The sequence below is a fragment of the Adiantum capillus-veneris genome, chromosome 8 (genome assembly GCF_014529385.1).
Source record: "Adiantum capillus-veneris isolate H3 chromosome 8, ASM1452938v2, whole genome shotgun sequence".
NCBI lineage: Eukaryota > Viridiplantae > Streptophyta > Polypodiopsida > Polypodiales > Pteridaceae > Adiantum > Adiantum capillus-veneris.
The window spans coordinates 51038465-51057231 of NC_140938.1; positions in this window are offsets into that span (position 1 = coordinate 51038465).

Below are 18767 nucleotides of genomic sequence, written 5' to 3' on the forward strand. Positions count from 1 at the left end.
GAAAGAAAGTGTACACTATATGTGTTTGTAAGATATGGTGTAATATAGTTTCTTTAAATTCATTTGTAGTCACAAAAATAAAACTAGACATAGAATCTTTAGAAGGGCAGATAGGGTGTGGCTACATAGGGTTTCACCTCATACTAAAGAGTAATATATGGCCCTAAGGCACCCTATAACCATAAGGCCATAGGGTGGTTTCACATCGTACTATAGGGTGACCAATGTCCCATCTGGCCATAGGGTGCCAATGTACAATCTCAAGGGTCATAGGGTTCCCTATGTTCCTATTGAAGATCCTATGGCCATAAGGCCATAGGATCTCCAAAACATATATATGGCACTATGGCCATAGGATCTCATGGTGCTCTATGTCCGATCCAAAGACCTTCTGGCCTAAGGGCCTTAGGGTGGCAATGTACAATCTCAAGGGCCATAGGGTCCCCTATGTTTATTTTGGAGATAGGGTGGCACTAGGGACATAGAATCTCCAAAAGCAACATAAAGAACCTATGCCCTTAGGATCAAAGGGTGACCTATTGGAGACCTTGAGGCCCAAGGGCCATAGTGTGGGAATGTACAATCTCAAGGGCCATAGGGTTTCCTATGTTCCTTTTGGAGATCCTATGGTCCTCGGGCCATAGGATCTCCAAATGAACATATGGCCCTACGGACATAGGATCACAGGGTTTCCTATGTTCCTTTTGGAGATTCTATGGTCCTCGGGACATAGGATCTCCAAAATGAACATATGGCCCTACGGACATAGGATCACCGGGTTCCCTATGTTCCTTTTGGAGATCCTATGGTCCTCGGGCCATAGGATCTCCAAAATGAACATATGGCTCTACGAACATAGGATCACGGGGTGCCTTATGTTCCTTTTGGAGATCCTATGGTCCTCGGGCCATAGGATCTCCAAAATGAACATATGGTCCTACGGACATAGGATCACAGGCTGCCCTATGTTCCTTTTGGAGATCCTATGGTCTTCGGGCCATAGGATCTCCAAAATGAACATATGGCCCTACGGACATAGGATCACAGGGTTCCCTATGTTCCTTTTGGAGATCCTATGGTCCTCGGGCCATAAGATCTCCAAAATGAACATATGACCCTACAGACATAGGATCACATAGTTCCCTATGTTCCTTTTGGAGATCCTATGGTCCTCGGGCCATAGGATCTCCAAAATGAACATATGGCTCTATGGACATATGATCACAGGGTGCCCTATGTCCCATCAAGAGACCCTGTGGCCCAAGGGCCATAGGATGGCAATGTACAATCTCAAGGGCCATATGGTTCCCTATGTTCCTTCTGAAGATCCTATGGCCCTAGCGCCATAGAATCTCCAAAAGGAACATAAGGAACCTATGACCATAGGATCAAAAGGTGCCCTATGTTCCATCTTGAGACCTTGTGGCCCAAGGGCCATAGGGTGGCAATGTACAATCTCAAGGGCCATAGGGTTCTATATGTTTTTTTTGGAGATCCTATGGCCCTAGATCCATAGGATCACAGGGTGACCTACGTCCCATCTAGAGACCTTGTGGCCCAAGGGCCATAGGGTGACAATCTACAATCTCAAGGGCCATAGGATTCCCTATGTTCCCTAGGGTCACAAGGTGCCCTACGTTCCATCTGAAGACCCTATGGTCCAAGTGCCATAGGGTGGCAATGTACAATCACAAGGGCCATATTATTCCCTATGTTCCTTTTGGAGATCCTATGGCCCTAGAGCCCTAGGTGCATGGGGCTGCCATGGTGCTCGTTAATATGCACCATGGTGTATCCTATGTACGTAGGCCACCCTTGGGCCCTTGGATGCCCTCTGTCCCATCTAAAGACCTTGTGGTCCAAGGGCCATAGGGTGACAATCTACAATCTCAAGGGCCATAGGATTCCCTATGTTCCCTAGGGTCACAAGGTGCTCTACATTCTATCTGAAACAATGAGGGCACCTTATGGCCTTCGGGCCATAGGATCTCTATATAGAGCATAGAGCAAAGAGCATAGAGAGCTTCTTACTACCATAGAGGGAACCCTATGGCCTTCAAGCCACATGGTGTCAATATAGAGAAAACAGAGGTTCTTACTAGCATAGAGGGGACCCTATGGCCTTCAGTCCACAAGGTCTCCTCAATATAGAGCAAATAGTGTTTTTTACTGGCATAGAGAGCACCCTATGGACCTGGGTCCATAGGTTGCCAAAAAACTGTAATGAATGGTTTCTTTAAAATATACAGGTCACCTTGTGCCCTTAGGGTCATAAGATGTGTAGAGCATAGAGAGGTTCTTACTAGCATACAGGGGACCCTATGGCCTGAAGGCCATAGGGTCCCAATATAGAGCATAGATCGGTTCTTACTAGCATAGAGAGACCAAATAGTGCTTTATACATGGGGCCATAAGGTGTCAAAACAATGAAGGTTTTTTCAAAACAATGAGGGCACCTTATGGCCTTGGGGCCACAGGATGTCAATATAGAGCATAGAGCATAGAGAGCTTCTTACTACCATAGAGGGAACCCTATGGCCTTCAAGCCACAAGGTGTCAATATAGAGAAAACAGAGGTTCTAGCATAGAGGGGACCCTATGGCCTTCAGCCCACAAGGTCTCCTCAATATAGAGAAATAGTGTTTTTTACTAGCATAGAGAGCACCCTATGGCCCTGGATCCATAGGTTGCCAAAAAAACCCTCATGAAGGGTTTCTTTAAAACATACCGGACACCTTGTGCCCTTAGGGTCATAAGATGTGTAGAGCATAGAGAGGTTCTTACTAGCATACATAGGACCCTATGGCTTGAACGTCATAAGGTCCCAATATAGAGCATAGATCGGTTCTTACTAGCATAGAGAGACCAAATAGTGCTTTATACCTGGGGCCATAATGTGCCAAAACAATGAGAGTTTTTACGAAACTATGAGGGCACCTTGTGGCCTTGGGGCCATAGGATGTCAATATAGAGCATAGAGCATAGAGCATAGAGCATAGAGCATAGAGCATAGAGCATAGAGAGCTTCTTACTATCATAGAGGGAACCCTATGGCCTTCAGGCCACATGGTGTCAACGTAGAGAAAATAGAGGTTCTTACTAGCATAGAGGGGACCTATGGCCCTCAGGCCACAAGGTCTCCTCAATGACATAGAGAGAATCCTATGGCCCTGGGTCCATAGGTTGCCAAAAAACCCTCATGAAGGGTTTCTTCAAAACATATAGGATGTGTAGAACATAGAGAGTTACTTACTAGCATAGGGGGGACCCTATGTCCTTCATGCCATAGGGTGCCAATATAGAGCATAGATCGGTTCTTACTAACATAGAGAGACCAAATAGTGCTTTATACATGTGGCCATAGGGTGCCAAAACAATGAGGGTTTTTTCAAAACAATGAGGGTACCTTGTGGCCTTGGGGCCATAGGATGTCAATATAGAGCATAGAGCATAGAGCATAGAAAGCTTCTTACTAGCATACAAGGAAACCTATGGCCTTCAGGCCACAGGGTGTCAACGTAAAGAAAACAGAGGTTCTCACTAGCATAGAGGGGAACCTATGGACTTCAGCCCACAAAGTCTCCTCAATATAGAGCAAATAGTGTTTTTACTAGCATAGAGAACACCCTATGGCCTTGGGTCCATAGGTTGCCAAAAAACCATCATGAAGGGTTTCTTCAAAACATAGAGGGCACCTTGTGCCCTTGGGGTCATAGTATGTGTAGAGCATAGATAGGTTCTTACTAACATATAGGGGACCCTATGGCCTGAATTAGGGTGCCAATATAGAGAATAGATCAGTTCTTACTAGCACAGAGTGGACCCTATGGCGTTCAGGACAAAGGGTTCCAATATAGAACAAAGATCAGTTCTTACTAGCATAGAGAGACCAAATAGTTCTTTATACTTGGGGCCATAGGGTACCAAAACAACGAGGGTTTTTCAATGGCATAGAGAGCACCCTATGGCCCTGGGTCCATAGGTTGCCAAAACACTCCTGAAGGGTTTCTTCAAAACATAGAGGGAAACTTGTGGCCTTGGGGTCATCGGATGTGTAGAGCATAGAGAGGTTCTTACTAGCATACAGAGGACCCTATCTGAAGGCCATAGGGTGCCAATATAGAGCATAGATCGGTTCTTACTAGAAAAGATCAGACCCTATGGCCTTCAGGCCAAAGGGTGCCAACATAGAGGATGGAGAGGCTCTTACTAGAATATAGGGGACCATATGGCTTTCAAGTCACATGGTGCCAATATAGAGCAAATAGTGTTTTTACTAGCATATAGAACATCCTGACCTAGGGGGATTGGTTGTCAAAAATCCATCATAGAAGGGTTCCTATGGCCTTCAGCCCACAAGGTCTTCTCAATATAGAGCAAATAGTATTTTTCATTGGCATACAGAGCACCCTTGCGGCCCTTGAGGCCAACCCTATGGCCTTCAGGCCTTAGGGAGCTAATATAGAGCAAATGGTGCTTTATATCGGCATAGAGAGCTATGGCCCTAGGGCCATAGCAAAACAATGAGGTGTTTTTGGAAACAATGAGAGCACCTTGTAGTCTTGGGGCCATAGGAAGTCAATATAGATCATAGAGCATAGACGATAGAGCATAGAGCACAAAGAGATTCTTAGTAGCATAGAGGAAATCTCCTGACCTTCAGGCCACAGGGTGCCATTATAGAGTAAACACAGGTTCTTACTAGCATAGAGGGGACCCTATGGACTTCATCCCACAAGGTCTCCTCAATATAGAGCAAATAGTGGTTTTTACTTGCATGGAGAACACCATATGGCCCTGGGATCATAGGTTACCAGAAAACCCTCATGAAGCGTTTCTTTAAAACATTGAGGCCACCTTGTGGCCTTGGGGCCATAGGATGCCAATGTAGAGCATAGAGAGGTTCTTACTAGCATGCAAGGGACCCTATGGTCTTCAGGCCACATGATGCCATATGGTGTTGGTGTAGAGGATCTAAAGGGGTATTTAGGCCATTCAAGGGATACTTCTTTGAGGGTTCTGATCACACTACCATAGAGTGGCCTAGGTACACTTGTAGAACCATTTTGTTGGCACCCTTTGGACCTAGGACCACATGGTTTAACATAGAAGGGACTCTATGGCCCTAGGTCCATATGGATGTAATAATATCCATCTTGTCTAAATATATGTCATTCTTTTTACAAAAAATTTCTCAGAAGAGAAAGTCAAAGTCAGTTGATGCAACAGGATCAACACCAAGTTCTTGGTATCTAGATTTTCACTTACCAAATGGTGAAAGTGATGAGAAATTCCACTTGTTCTTTCAAGATAAAGAGAAATTGCCCTTCAAGGACTATGGTATTGTCAAGGAGATAAAGAAAGATTGTTCAGATCTTGAAATGTCTCCATGCCTTGGAGTAAAACTACTCAATGGTGACTCCTACTTGTTGGAGCCTGTGGCCTTTGCTCAAAAATTGGTCAAGGTTGATTATGGAGGAGTGACAATGACAAAAGCAGGGTGGGTGGAGCTTCAAGATGACACTCCAAGTGAGAACTTTATAGACTTATATATTGAGGGCTTTAAGAAAGTCAATCAATATTTAGGTAAATTGAGCAGCACAAAGAAGAATAAGAAGCGAAAGAATGAAAACACAGGTACAACAAATCAATCGAAGACGCTCAAGGAGAGTCAGACTCCCTCACTTGGAGAAAATAGTGGAAATGTGGCCGAAGAAAATCTTTTAGTTATACCCTTACAGACTCAAGAAGCAGGAGATTCTAGTGGACTTGCAACCCTAACAATTGGAACCCCCTCAGTGGAAGTGGTTGTGGACTCAACATCCTTGGCTGTGTTGGACTCTATTATACAGCCCAAAGAAAAAGATCTTGATAAAGAAGTTGCCAAAACTTCTAAGAGTGGGCTAGATGGATACGTCGGAATTTCACACTATTTTAAATTTGGTGTACAATTTACCCAATTGATCCCAATTGAGCAATGCAACTTTGCACCAGATGGCTATAAATGCAGACCATTGTCAGATGTGTATGTGAAATATCTCTTGAAGCAATTTGTAGGGCACTCTAGGCCAGTCTCCAGTGCAGCAAACTTGATGCCGTATAACCCAATTACAAAAATGCCTTTACAAACAGCTGAAGTGCATGGAGACAAGCTATCAACATACCACTACTGGATTCTAGCTGGTCAACATTCCATCATAGCGGCTAGAGCTTTTTTGTGTAACAACAGCACTAAGTATGCTTTGAGAAAAGAGTTCTACAAGTTTAGAACTGCAAGGATAGTGGTAGACGCTCCGAAAGAGGTTGCTGTTCGAATTTCCAAAATGGAGAACATGGAGAGAATAACAACAATGAAACACCAGCCTTATGTGGAGGTCTTGAAGCATGGATGTAGTCAATGGCTTGCATATTCTAAACAGACAAAACCCAAGGCAGGTGTTCCTGTTGGTCATCCGAGTCGAGAAGGTTGGGATGTAAGTTCCACCCTATGCTTGTTTTTGTTACAAATATGTCTTGAAATAAAGTTAATTTTATTTTCTTTATTTTGAAGGGCTTTGTAAATGTGGCGAACATCGTGTTCAACCATAAATCATTTGCCAACAAAGAAGCACACATGGTCATGTACGATGATGAAATCTATGATCAGTGGATAAACATCTTGGAGAAGCATCAGACATCAATTGCTCATGGGCGACAACCAAGCATAACAACCTTTACATGCCTAAATGGTTTAGAAGATAATGATGTCAAGCTACTACAACAGGAGCTGACAGATGAGAAGATCTGCTTAGTGAAGCAACCACGTCAAGTGGGCATGCTCGACCTCATTGCACGTGCAACGGTCTTAAAGAAGACCAAGGTTTTTGAGCCTCAAATGTTGATGGCATTTAAAGAGATAGATCCATCAAGAATAGTAGTTACTTCATGGGATAAATGTAAGTCTTATTATAACATTACAGATGAGATTTACAAATCTCTCTTCACGAGTTGTAGGCAATGGCTAAATCTCCTACTACAAAAAGAAAAGGAGAAAGAGCCAATTCCTGAGATCACTAGGGGATATGTGCAGTGGATCATTGTACAAAAGAATGGGAATTCTAGTTTGCAATTCATTTTACCATGGACAATCAAGTGTGTTGGAAAGAATTTGGAAGGCATTGAGTTTCTCTGCAGTGAGAATAGCTCTAAAATTCGTGTTGGTGTTTGCATCATAGACACAACACACAAAAGTCTTCCATCTAGTGGTTGGAGTGCTTCCCAATTTGGTAAATTGATTGATGGAGTATGTGGGGTAGCACATCAACCATCAGAGTTTTTAATTGCCGGCTTAGTCAAGTATCAGCATGTTGCTTCCCTAGAGAAGGCAATTTCTGAAAAAGCTAAATGGTATAAAATGCACATTCTACCTTTGAGCTCCTTAATGGGATCAGAGACCATCCAAACATGTGCTCTTCGTGAAGTAATTTTTGGGTTTTGGGCATTTTTCATTCAAGGAGAGCAGTACACCAACTACTCTAGTGTTAAAGAGTCACTGTTGGAGCCAATGCATACTCTCTGCATCAATGACGACGAGTATGATGCTGTGACCACGGACAAATCCTTTTTTGTACGTCGTGCAATCAAATGCATCTGTCTCAAAGAAGATGATCAAGTGATAGACATCTTCTCATTAGGCTATGGGACTAAAGAGGCACTACAACAACAGAGAAAGGTGATATCAGTTGCATGTAGTAGTGATCAAATGACACAATTGGAATCTCTTTAACATTCCATAGTGGAAGAAGACCTTGATCTTAGAAGGTGGGCAGGTGTGGATAACACAGAGAAAGTCAATGCCAAGGATTCAGAGGAAGAAGAAATTGAAGAACCATTGGATGCAAGTGCTGAGGCCATTCTAGAAATTCTACAGGAAACAGGTTAAGCTAGCCACCCATGATATTACATTATTGATATTAGATTATTATTGTTGTCATTTTATTTTATTTGTCCCATCTCAAATCTGCTCATGATGTTAAAAACATTGATGTTGGCTCGTTATTTTCTCAATTTATTTTCTTTGAAAAAATGTGAACTTGTGAGTTTGAGTTTTTTCACAATAAATGAATTAGACTTAAGTGTATGATATTATATGGACATGTTGTGGTAAATAAAATTGTACATTTATATATGGTCATAAGATATATATTATGTAATACTTTAAAGTTAATTGATCATATGAGGTTTGGGAAGAATACCCTATGACTTGAGGATCATAGAGTTCTTTGTATACGTGAGGATCATAGAGTTCTTTGTAGACATGACACCCTATGGCCCTAGGGCCATAGAATCTCCCAAAAGAAAATGGGATACCCTACAACCTTACGGATGTAGGGTGATTACACCGAGTCTCTAAAAGGGCACATAAGCATCTGGGTTACTCTATAGCCTTAGGCCCATATAAGGGTGTCAACATAGAATCCCCCAAAATAATTTGGCTACCCTACAATCTTACGGATATAGGGTGATTACATAGAGTCTTTAAAAGGGCATATAAGCATTTGGACTAGTCTACAGCCTTAAGGCCATAGGGTGTCAACACAGCTATCCTACAATCTTATGTATATAGAGTGATTATATAAAGTCTCTAAACGGGCACATGAGTATTTGGGATATTCTAGAAGGAAACATAAGTTATCCAAGAGCATTTGGGATACCCTAAGGCCTTAGGGCCATAGGGTGGTGACATAGAATCTCCACATGGGCACTTAAACCACCCCGTGGATGCAAATCACATAGCTCTTATGGACACATCTTATAAAACATCACATGACACCCTATGGCCTTTAGACCATAGGTTGGTTATTCTAGGTCACCTAAAGACTCTTTAAGTGTTTCAAGAACATTTTTCTTTGGCCTTATATCTTGTGTCCATATACATTAGGGACATATATTTTTTATCTTGTGATCAAGGTTTAATATTCTATTGAGAATGAAATAAGCTAGAAAAAACTAAAAAATATTTAGTCCTCAGAATTCCAAAATGAGAGTTTGAACAATTGATGTATGATCATTTTTTGTTGGGTGTAAGTTCTTCTATTGTGAATTGATGGTGTAAGAGTTTGAAATAATTATCTTTGTATTGCAACTAACTAGATTAAACACATATTCAACACTTGTTATAAATGCCAATTATTTGCTTAGATAGTAAACATCGAGTATAAATGGTTATTGAAGCATTTGTCCTTTGGATTATGTAAAGATCTAGTTCTTTGATTGTAACAAGATTTTATTCAAAGATATAAAGTGCGAGTATTTTGTTCCAAACTATGATTTTGTTTCTCTTCTAGATGATGCAGAGAATTGGAATGTATATCTTGATTTTTTTTCAATAGAGGGAAGCTAGGACTAGTAGAATTTTTTAGCTTGTCATGTAGCAATTAGAACATTGTATCAAGGTTTATTGCAAAGAAATGATTGTATAATGTATAACCATTGTTTAAGTTTGTAAATTGGAAGTAGAAGGCAATGCAAGTTCCAAAACATGTGCAATGCCATAAGGAGAATCCAACACAAATACTTTTGCCCCTCAGGATTTGTAAATCAAAGTGCATGGTGAGCCGGACCTTCCATCCACCAACAGATCAATGCATTTGTGAATTTAAGTACTTGCAAATTTGATTTAAATGTTTGAATGTTATGATGATATTTGAAGGCAAAGACCCCTTCAACTGTGTGGCAAAGCAACAAATGTATGATGTATGATAATGATTCAATTTTGTATATTGGATTGCATATTTATCGCAGTATTAACTTACACATTTTGCCAGCATAGAGGACACCCTATGGCCCTAGGACCATAGGATGCCATCATATCCCATGTACGATGTCTCTTTTACCATAGAGGACATCTTATGGATCTAGGGTCATAAGACGCCAACATAGTGCATAAATGGCTTCTTATAAGTATACACATAAACATAGTGCATAGAGGGAATTTTACTAGCATAAAGACCGCCCTATGGCCTTGGGGCCATAGGGTGCCAACATAGAGCATAGAGGGATTTTTATTAGCACCTTGTTGCCCTTGGGACGCCATAGTGCCATAAAGTGGGTTTTGTATACATAGTAGAGAATTCTCACACACATGATACCTTGGTCACTATCTGGCCCTTGGACCATATGATAGTAGCATAGAGGAAACCCTATAGCCATAGGGTTTCCTTCTATCCCTAGGGCCATACACTACCAACATATAGTATACATCGTTTCTTCATAGAGCAAACCTTTTAGCCCTATGCAATAGAGTAGAAACCTAGACCATATAATGTATCCTACTAGCATAGAAGGCACCCTATGACCGTGAGGCCAAAGAGTACCAATTTAGGGCATAAAGGGTCTCTTCCTAGGTTGAAGGGCACCTTGTGGCCCTAGGGAGCACCCTATGGCCCTGGGGCCATAGGGTGTCAACATAGTCAAATGGGGTGTAAACTTAGAGCATAGAGGGTTTCTTACTATCATGGAGGACACCCAATGTCCTTGGTGCCATAGGGTGCAAACATATAGCATGGAGGGTTTCTTGCTAGCATAGAGAGCACCCTATGGCCTTGGGGCCATATGATTCCAACAAAGAGCATAAACGGTTTTTTGATAGCATAGACGATAGCTTATTTCCCTGGGGCCATATGATACAAAATAAAAGAGTCTTAAGAAGGGCACTTAGGCCACTAAATCACCATGGGGCCATAAGGTGGTCTTTGTGGGGAATGCTCCTAAAGGGTTCCTTGGCTATCCTATGGCCTTTGGGCCATAGGTTACCAACATAGAGTTTAGATGGTTTCTTACTAACATAGAGCTCACCTTGTGGCCTACGGTCTTTAGATGCTAATATAGAGTTTCAATGGTTTCATACTAGGCGTAAGGGGAACCCTATGGCCTTGGGGCCATACAGTGTCAATGTAGAGTGCAGAGGTTTCCTTTCTTGAACAGAAGAACCTCGAACTTTAAGTGAGAGGGCAGGTTTTTAATCAAAGTTAAATCTTTGAGGAACTCAAAAACTGCAGATTGATTTTATGCACGAGATATGCATGTGTCTAACCAGGACAATCACTCTCGAGTATTTATGAGAGTAGAATCAAGTTGGAACATTGTTCTATGAGATGAACTAGCTCGCTAACCATCCTGAAGGTCAATAATTGATCTGGTATCCGGTAGTTCTTCAATAAATCACCTTCTATTGCAGGTAGGACGGCAGAAAGGAAGGAACCTTTCCGAGATTCAAGCAGAGTAAAAGCTTTCGCTAAGCTTCAAGCCTAAAACCAATTAATGGAATCTATGGTAGTGCTTTTCCTACAAGTGAATGAACACTCTCATTACGAGGGAAGGAATAAGCGATGACTACGGCCTGTGCTCGAGGAATCCAAGGATTGAAATCCTAGTTTATTTGATGAGCAGGTTTTGCTCTAAGATCGATCCAAGGGATTGTCAGGTTGATCGTCTTCGCTCTAAGGATCTTATGAAGGGAAGGTAATTTCCCAGGTTCACCAAAACTCTAACACAGCTTAAGAATTATATACACCTTTGGGTACATGAAGCACACATAAAGATGCAAACCTATGCCAAGGTTGGTCATCTAATAGTCGAATATTTTTCTATTGAACGGAATGAGATCAACCAACTTCCTTTTCAGGAACTCGACGGGAGTTTATCTCTCTTTGAGATGTGTTTGGTAGAAGGAATTTGAGTTTCTCTACGGAGAAGAGGTTTTCTGATGGTTGTTGATCATTGGGTATGCTATGTGCTTTTACCATTACAGTAGAAACTTTTGGATGCGGTATATGTTTCTTCATGATCAGGTCAAGTAGCATTTACACGCTGGTGGAATAAATTCGAACTATTATGTTTGTAAGAGTATAATTTGCCAGTTGTTTCAAAATGGTAGGAAAGACATGTGGGAGAACATCCCTGAGAATCAAAGAGGGTTCGCTCTATTGTGAACCGGGTTTGAACGTATGTTCAGAAAATTCTATGGCTAGAATCCTATCTGCCTGAGATTTTTAAGGTCGTCATTGATGCTTGCAAGGTGAATCATTTTTTATGATTTTGCAAGGAAGAGACACTAAGGGATGTTGGGAAAACACTACTGGTAGTAATAACTCGTTGGAGAAAAATATTGGAAAGAAGTGCCGCCATGCACAAGTGATCTTCATATCAAAATAATTGGCCTACCCAAAGCAACGGCCCGGAACAAGAACCTTCTTTAAGGTGATCATAGACTCTGTTTGTGACAAAAAGACATCGAGCTTAATCCTCTATGATTTGGGCATTCGCTATGCGGGAGGACACAAGAGGATTAATATCCTTAGGACTAATAGCGCAAGATTATGCACAAGGAATCGAATCACCTAGATTAATTTCTAGAAGGATTATTCTTCTCGAGGTTGAGAAGGCGAAAGTGAGTTAACAGATTCTCGGATGAGGAAACTTTCGATCTGCTGGAAAGACACGAATGACGAGTACTTACATGGCTCGTAAGTTTGATGATCAGTGAAGGATATCCCCGAGGTACTAGAGGAAGGACATGAACCGGTAAGGTAAATACTGAATTGTTGAATTATTGAATTTTTGTTTAATTTAATTTTTAACTTCTCCTTTGAGAAAGGACCAACTCAACTCACCATTGAGCAAGATTTTAATTTTTTTTTGGTTTCTCACCAGGCAGTTCAGTTAGACCTCTACAATTGAGGACAACTTTTTATAAGTAAGAGGGATGTTGCTAAAACGGCTTTATCTGATGAATTATTGGATTTATAAGTGAGAGGATTTTCTCGATTGGAACACCCAGGAAAATGATTCTAAATGAATTATTGAAACTTTAAGTGAGAGGGATTTTTTACACTCGAGACATCCGAGTACAGAGTACTCCTAGTGCGTCATTCAGAGTAATGATGGGATCACTGTGAAAGTAAAAATCTATAAGGCCACCAGGAACAAGTACTTCTGATGCGTCACATTGGATGGGTGACAGGGAGCATCGATAAGAAATATTCGACCATCCGGGAACGGACATCTCTAATGCGTCATAGGATGGGTGACATAGAGCATCGCGAAGGAGATTGTACCGAAGTTCGGTAGGAAAGGACTAGGTGATGGGTCTCACAAGGTGATGCGTTTCACAAGGTGGGTGACGGGTGCATCGGAAAGGGAATATCCATAGTCAAAAGAAAATTCCAAACTGTGTTAGAATTGTGCACAAGGAAGAGCAAGCACTTGAATGAAGATGGATTCAGAAGAAACTTTGAGGGAAAAGAAACGGATGCTTTCTGAGAAAGCGAGTTGCTTTTCAGGAAAGCAGATGATTTCCCGCGAGGAAGTCTATGTTTGCATTGCAACTATGCATGTGATTGCATCCCGCGAGGAAGTCTATGTCTGCATTGCAACTTTGTATGTGATTGCATCCAGGTACGCCTGGGAAGTGTTGTGAAAGAATTGTTTTTAACTTATAAGGTTTTATTAAGTTTTTGGACAGATTCGTATTATTTTTAAAAGGTGACTGGCCACCCACTTAATAAGTGGGCAACCTATGATTAAATAAAGTAGTAAAAAACGGCCAGCAATATTTCTCTCTGTTTTCAGGCAAAAGAGCCAAAAAAAAAACAAAAAACAAAAAACGACTACGATCTCTACGTGGGCAGTCAATGCTCAACTATTCTTGCCATGGCCAGGGATAGACAAAAGCATCACACGCCCTCTCTTAGACGAGGAGTTGCCAGCGTCAGCAAGAGGAGACTCTGCCACCAGAAGACACAAGAAATCGCGAGACTACGAGGCATGGAGGTCGCTTTTTCCCATGCAAAGAGCGAGAGGTATTAATTGTGGATTCGCCACATAAATTGTTGTCTCGTGTTTGTGTGTGTGTGTGTGTGCAGGTGTACTTCCTCTTCACAAGGGAGTAGGAGCAGAGGAAGGCATGAGCCTCATCAGGAGAAAAACTCTCTAAGGAATTAGAATTCAGCCAAAGGGTTTCGTACCCGATTTTGGGAAGTAGATCCACAGATCCGAGAGAGGTAGACTCTCGAGATGTGATCCGGAAGTTGAAATTCCCAAGGGAAGGACTTCGTGTCCAGGAAAGCACAGTTATTCTGTATGAAGAGGACTCTGGAAACAGAGTCGGAAAAGAGTTGCAGGGATGCCATGCCCTGAATCTGGAAGGTGGGATCTAGAGACGAGAACCTTGATTCTCGAGGATTTGGAATAAGGAACGAAAGTTCCTTGGAATAGGGTTTTTCCCTAGGAATAGGAAGCTGAGGCTTCCAGCAACCATCAAGTCTTATTCTAGAACGAGCATGGTAATATGTTCGGTTCAAGTGCTTCTGTAGACTTCTCCTCAATAATAAAGATACTATTACGGGGAGGGACTAGCCCATCTTCTGGTCCCGAGTACTTGTAGATCTTTTCACTCTATCTGTCTCTCCCTCTATTTATTTCTCTCTATATCGTTTCTATTTATTTCTCTCTATATCGTCTGGTTTAAGTATTAAGTGATAAATTCTATTTATCCGAGCATATTCTATATTGCTATGTGCTCCCGTTTATAACCCAATAAAGCAGACTCCATATGTGTTTCTTGTGGGGGATTTTGATGCAAAGACAATGACACAGATGTGGAACCGAGCTCAGCACCTTTATCTGAGTGAACCACTTGATCCCATGCTTTGACTAGAGACTTATGATCATGACATGCAGATGCAGAAGTTCCACCACTTCTTTTATCCAAAGCATGCACATGATTTCTTAAGACAGGCAAAACATGAGGGTTAGCAGTCTTCTTTAAAGTTTGCCAACCATCAGTGGACTCTCCCATCTTGATCCTTTGTAGTAGAATGCATATTAGCCAAATTATTAATTTTGTCTTTATCCTGTTGGACCTGCATGTTTAGAACTTCCCAACTTTGAGTCCTCACAGACGAAGAGGAGGGAGAGGCAGCACGAGTTTCAGATGTAGGAACAACAGAAGGTGGAAATTTCAACAAAGGCTCTTGGCATTCAGACTGCATATGGCCAAAGTTACCGCAGCTAAAACATGCACCTGCAAACTTCCCCCATTTGAGTTTAAATGGCATTAGGAAATTTCGGAGGTCATTTGGAGGGCCTTCTAAGAAAATGTATTTTTTGCACTCTCTCTCTAGAAAAAATGACAAATAAAAGAGCTGGGTCTTTCATAGTAAAACTTCAAAAAGTGTACTTTAAGTAGATTCCTTACCCCTCTGAACATTCGTTCGTAGTGATTGAGGGATAATACTCTTTTTAGTTATATTGAATGAACAACGTCAACACGGAGGGAATGAGGCTAACATGGAGGGACGAATCCGCAGCCGCTATTCACTTTCCATTAAACCTGCACATTTGGCTAATGGCGCACTCCTCAAATGGCACAAATGTTACCCACAAACGAGCCAAATATCACCTTCACATTGATTTGGACAATGAGTACCAACCATTGATTAAGCGCAGTAAAACAAACACACATATACCTCCCACCTCCATAGACACGCTCAGAGCTCAAGGAGCTAAACACATAGATATCTGGACGAGAGGCTCTCTCTACCCTAAGAATCCAATAACTAATGCGTCTCCACCGTTTGTCAATCCTACAAGCTTATTGACCTTTGCTGGTGATGGAGAAAACGGCCTTCTGGGTTATTGTAAATCACTTACAAGAGAAGCTGGAACTTACAAGAGCATTCTCCAAGCTCAACAATGTGAGATTGTTCGCCTTTCACATTTACATTCTACAGATCAGGTTACCATTTTGCAACATAAAACAGAGGTACAAGAACTGAAAGAAAAGGTGCGAAGTTGTCAAATGAAGGACACCATCTTGGGTGGTCGTATCCGAAAGAAGAAATTGCGCAATCTTGAAACATTGCAGGTTGCATCAGGAGGTCTCAAGAAAAGAATCCGAGCATTAAGGTGATGCTTCTTGGTTGGCTACATTGTCTTAGTTAAGTAATCTCTTTGTTTTTTCTTGTTATGCATTGTTTTCATGTGCCTAAATAGTGTTAGTGAAGCAAATTTTCTGTTATTTACTTATGCATTGTCTTCATGTAGAGACTCAATCTATCCTGACAAGGAAAACATTGACCCCAAAGCCAATATAGGAAAGAGATTGAAGCCACTTATAAGTAGAAGCCTGGCAGCAGATATAGTACATGACAAGAAGTTTAAGGTTCTACAAAGAAATGTAGTGGACCGCTTTATTTCAGAGAACTCAGTGCCTGCAAAAGAGATACAAGGCACACTTGATTCACTTGGTGTAAGCAAAAGAGGATATTCGGCTATCCAAAAGTCTGTCTCATCCATCTTTGTTAGGAAGGGTATAAAATCCAAACTTCTACCATCAGCCTCAAGTGTTTGGAAAGAGAGGCTTCAGCTTAACGAGGCACAGGGAGACTATCTTGGACAGCCCTTTCATATTAAAGCAACTTACAGTGGCCATGGAGCCAACATGGCATATGATGAGTTCAACAATATTTTTATGGACCTGCGGATACTACAGAAGAGAATGGTGGAGTTTTACAACATCACATTTGAAGAGTCACGTGGACTATTACATTTTGTGTTAAAACTGGATGAGTGTGAGCTTGTTAAAGAGAAAAAGCTAGAGCGTGTTACTATTACTTTAATGAATAGAGCCCTCTCAAAGTGTCCCAGTGATGATCCTTTATATTTTAGTGTTCAATCAGAATCTAACATATGGTGGCTTGGTGCGTTTGAGGTAAGCGATATTCTCAAGTAAGCTCAAATATTCAGATCTACTTAAGTCTCATTTATTTTGTGTTGCAGGTAAAGAAAGAAGATCATGAGATTCTATATTGGGTATTCCATCGAACTAATATTCCGGAGCTGATTGATCGACAGACTAACCAGGGAGAGGTACTACGTCTAGATGGAAGGGGAGACTTTCAAGTTCAGTGGCATCTTGCAGGTGACCTTAAAACATTAAAGTGCATGTATAATTGTGGAATGGGTGCAATGGCAAAGTCACCGTGTTTGTTCTGCATGGAGCCTGCAAAGGTCATGAACCCAAAGTGGTGGAGAAAAGCTCCAACACGTCACATTGAGGATCCTGCTTTTCGACCAGTTTTGAAAATACCACTTGTGAATGTTCACATTTGTACAATGCATGCCCTTTGTAGAATTGTAGAGAAATTGGTCTACTTATACATCGGGTTTGCTTGGAAGATTAAGAACTCTGCAGAACGACAAGTAGCCTTGCAGTGCTTAGAAATGGTACTGTCGGATATGGGGCTTCATGGTGGCAATGTGAAAATCCAGCGGGATGAAAAGAGATCAACTGCTGAGAAGGATGTCCCATGCAAACCATCCATCGGTGGGGTGAAGGCACGGAGGTTTTTATCTAAGCCCCAAGGTACAAGAGATCCAAAGCTAACAAAACATGGAAAAATATATAACACATCTTATGTTAGCAAGGTAGAGTATCAGAGCTGGAAAAAGCTACATATTGCAGTCAAAGACCACGAACCAACTACTCGTAACGCGAAGGCTGAGGTTTGGCGATCAATAGACATCCTATTTTTGATGTGCGACAAAGATGACTGGTCACAAGGTGATATGAACAAGTTCAAGGAAAATCTCAACCTTCTGAAAAAATCATTCAAGACAGCATGGACAGACACCCAGATTACTCACTACATGGTATTATCATGTATTTCTTTCTCTCTTATGTGCAAATATGTGAGTGTAAAACATTCTAACTAATCTGTTTTCATATCCAGCACATCATCTTCAATCATTTGCCATATTTTATACAGAAGTATGGGAACCCGGCAATATGGAATACCCAAGGGATGGAAAAGTCTCATTACATGGCGAGAAATGCTTATTTCAGGCACACACGACATGGTGGCTCTCGAATCAAGGCTAACAGTTTGAGAGAACTATTTGAATGGTTCTATCGTAGAATCATTCATCGAATGCAGGCAAAAGAAGTCTTGGCAAATTCAGCAACAGCACAAGCCATCAGACATTTACAACAACAAAAAGCTAAAAGATCAATGGCATACAACAACTCCGGAGCTCGTGAAAGTCAACGAAGGTGGAGAGAGACAATGGTGTATGTGAATCACAAGTGGAGAAAGATACTCTGAGTGGATGGCATTGTAAAAAATTTATGTAATACATGATCTTATACAATTGCTACTTGAAGTGTATCAAGATTTTGCAGGTTCAATTTTGTTTTTTGGCACGTCACCCTTGTAACGAATCATGAGATGTTTGCCATACTCTAAAAGTTCATCTGGGTTTTGTCTACCAAGAGCTAGTGCCATTGCTGTGTACGTGTAGTAATACGCTGCCCGACCACCTGTATAGCCTGGGCAGTAGCCAAAACAATCTCTAGCAAACACTTTGTCAACAAGAATGACTTTATCTGCACTTTTGGGCAGCACCGGTCCACCCAAGAAGCGTGATAGTGTCTTGAATGTGTAAGTTGCTATTGAACCCTCTTGTGACATGGAATTGTGAAAAAGTACTATCGGTGACTCGCAGAGCTTTGAAAGGTACTGTGCTAGGGCCGCATCCCTTCCTCGATACTCTCTTGTCCGGCGCCGAAGGAAGTCATCCTTGTCAGCAATCCAAGACTGCACATACAATGTCAGAAATGACACAAACACACAGAGAGAGAGAGAGAGAGAGAGAGAGAGAGAGAGAGAGAGAGAGAGAGAGAGAGAGAGAGAGAGAGAGAGAGAGAGAGAGAGAGAGAGAGAGAG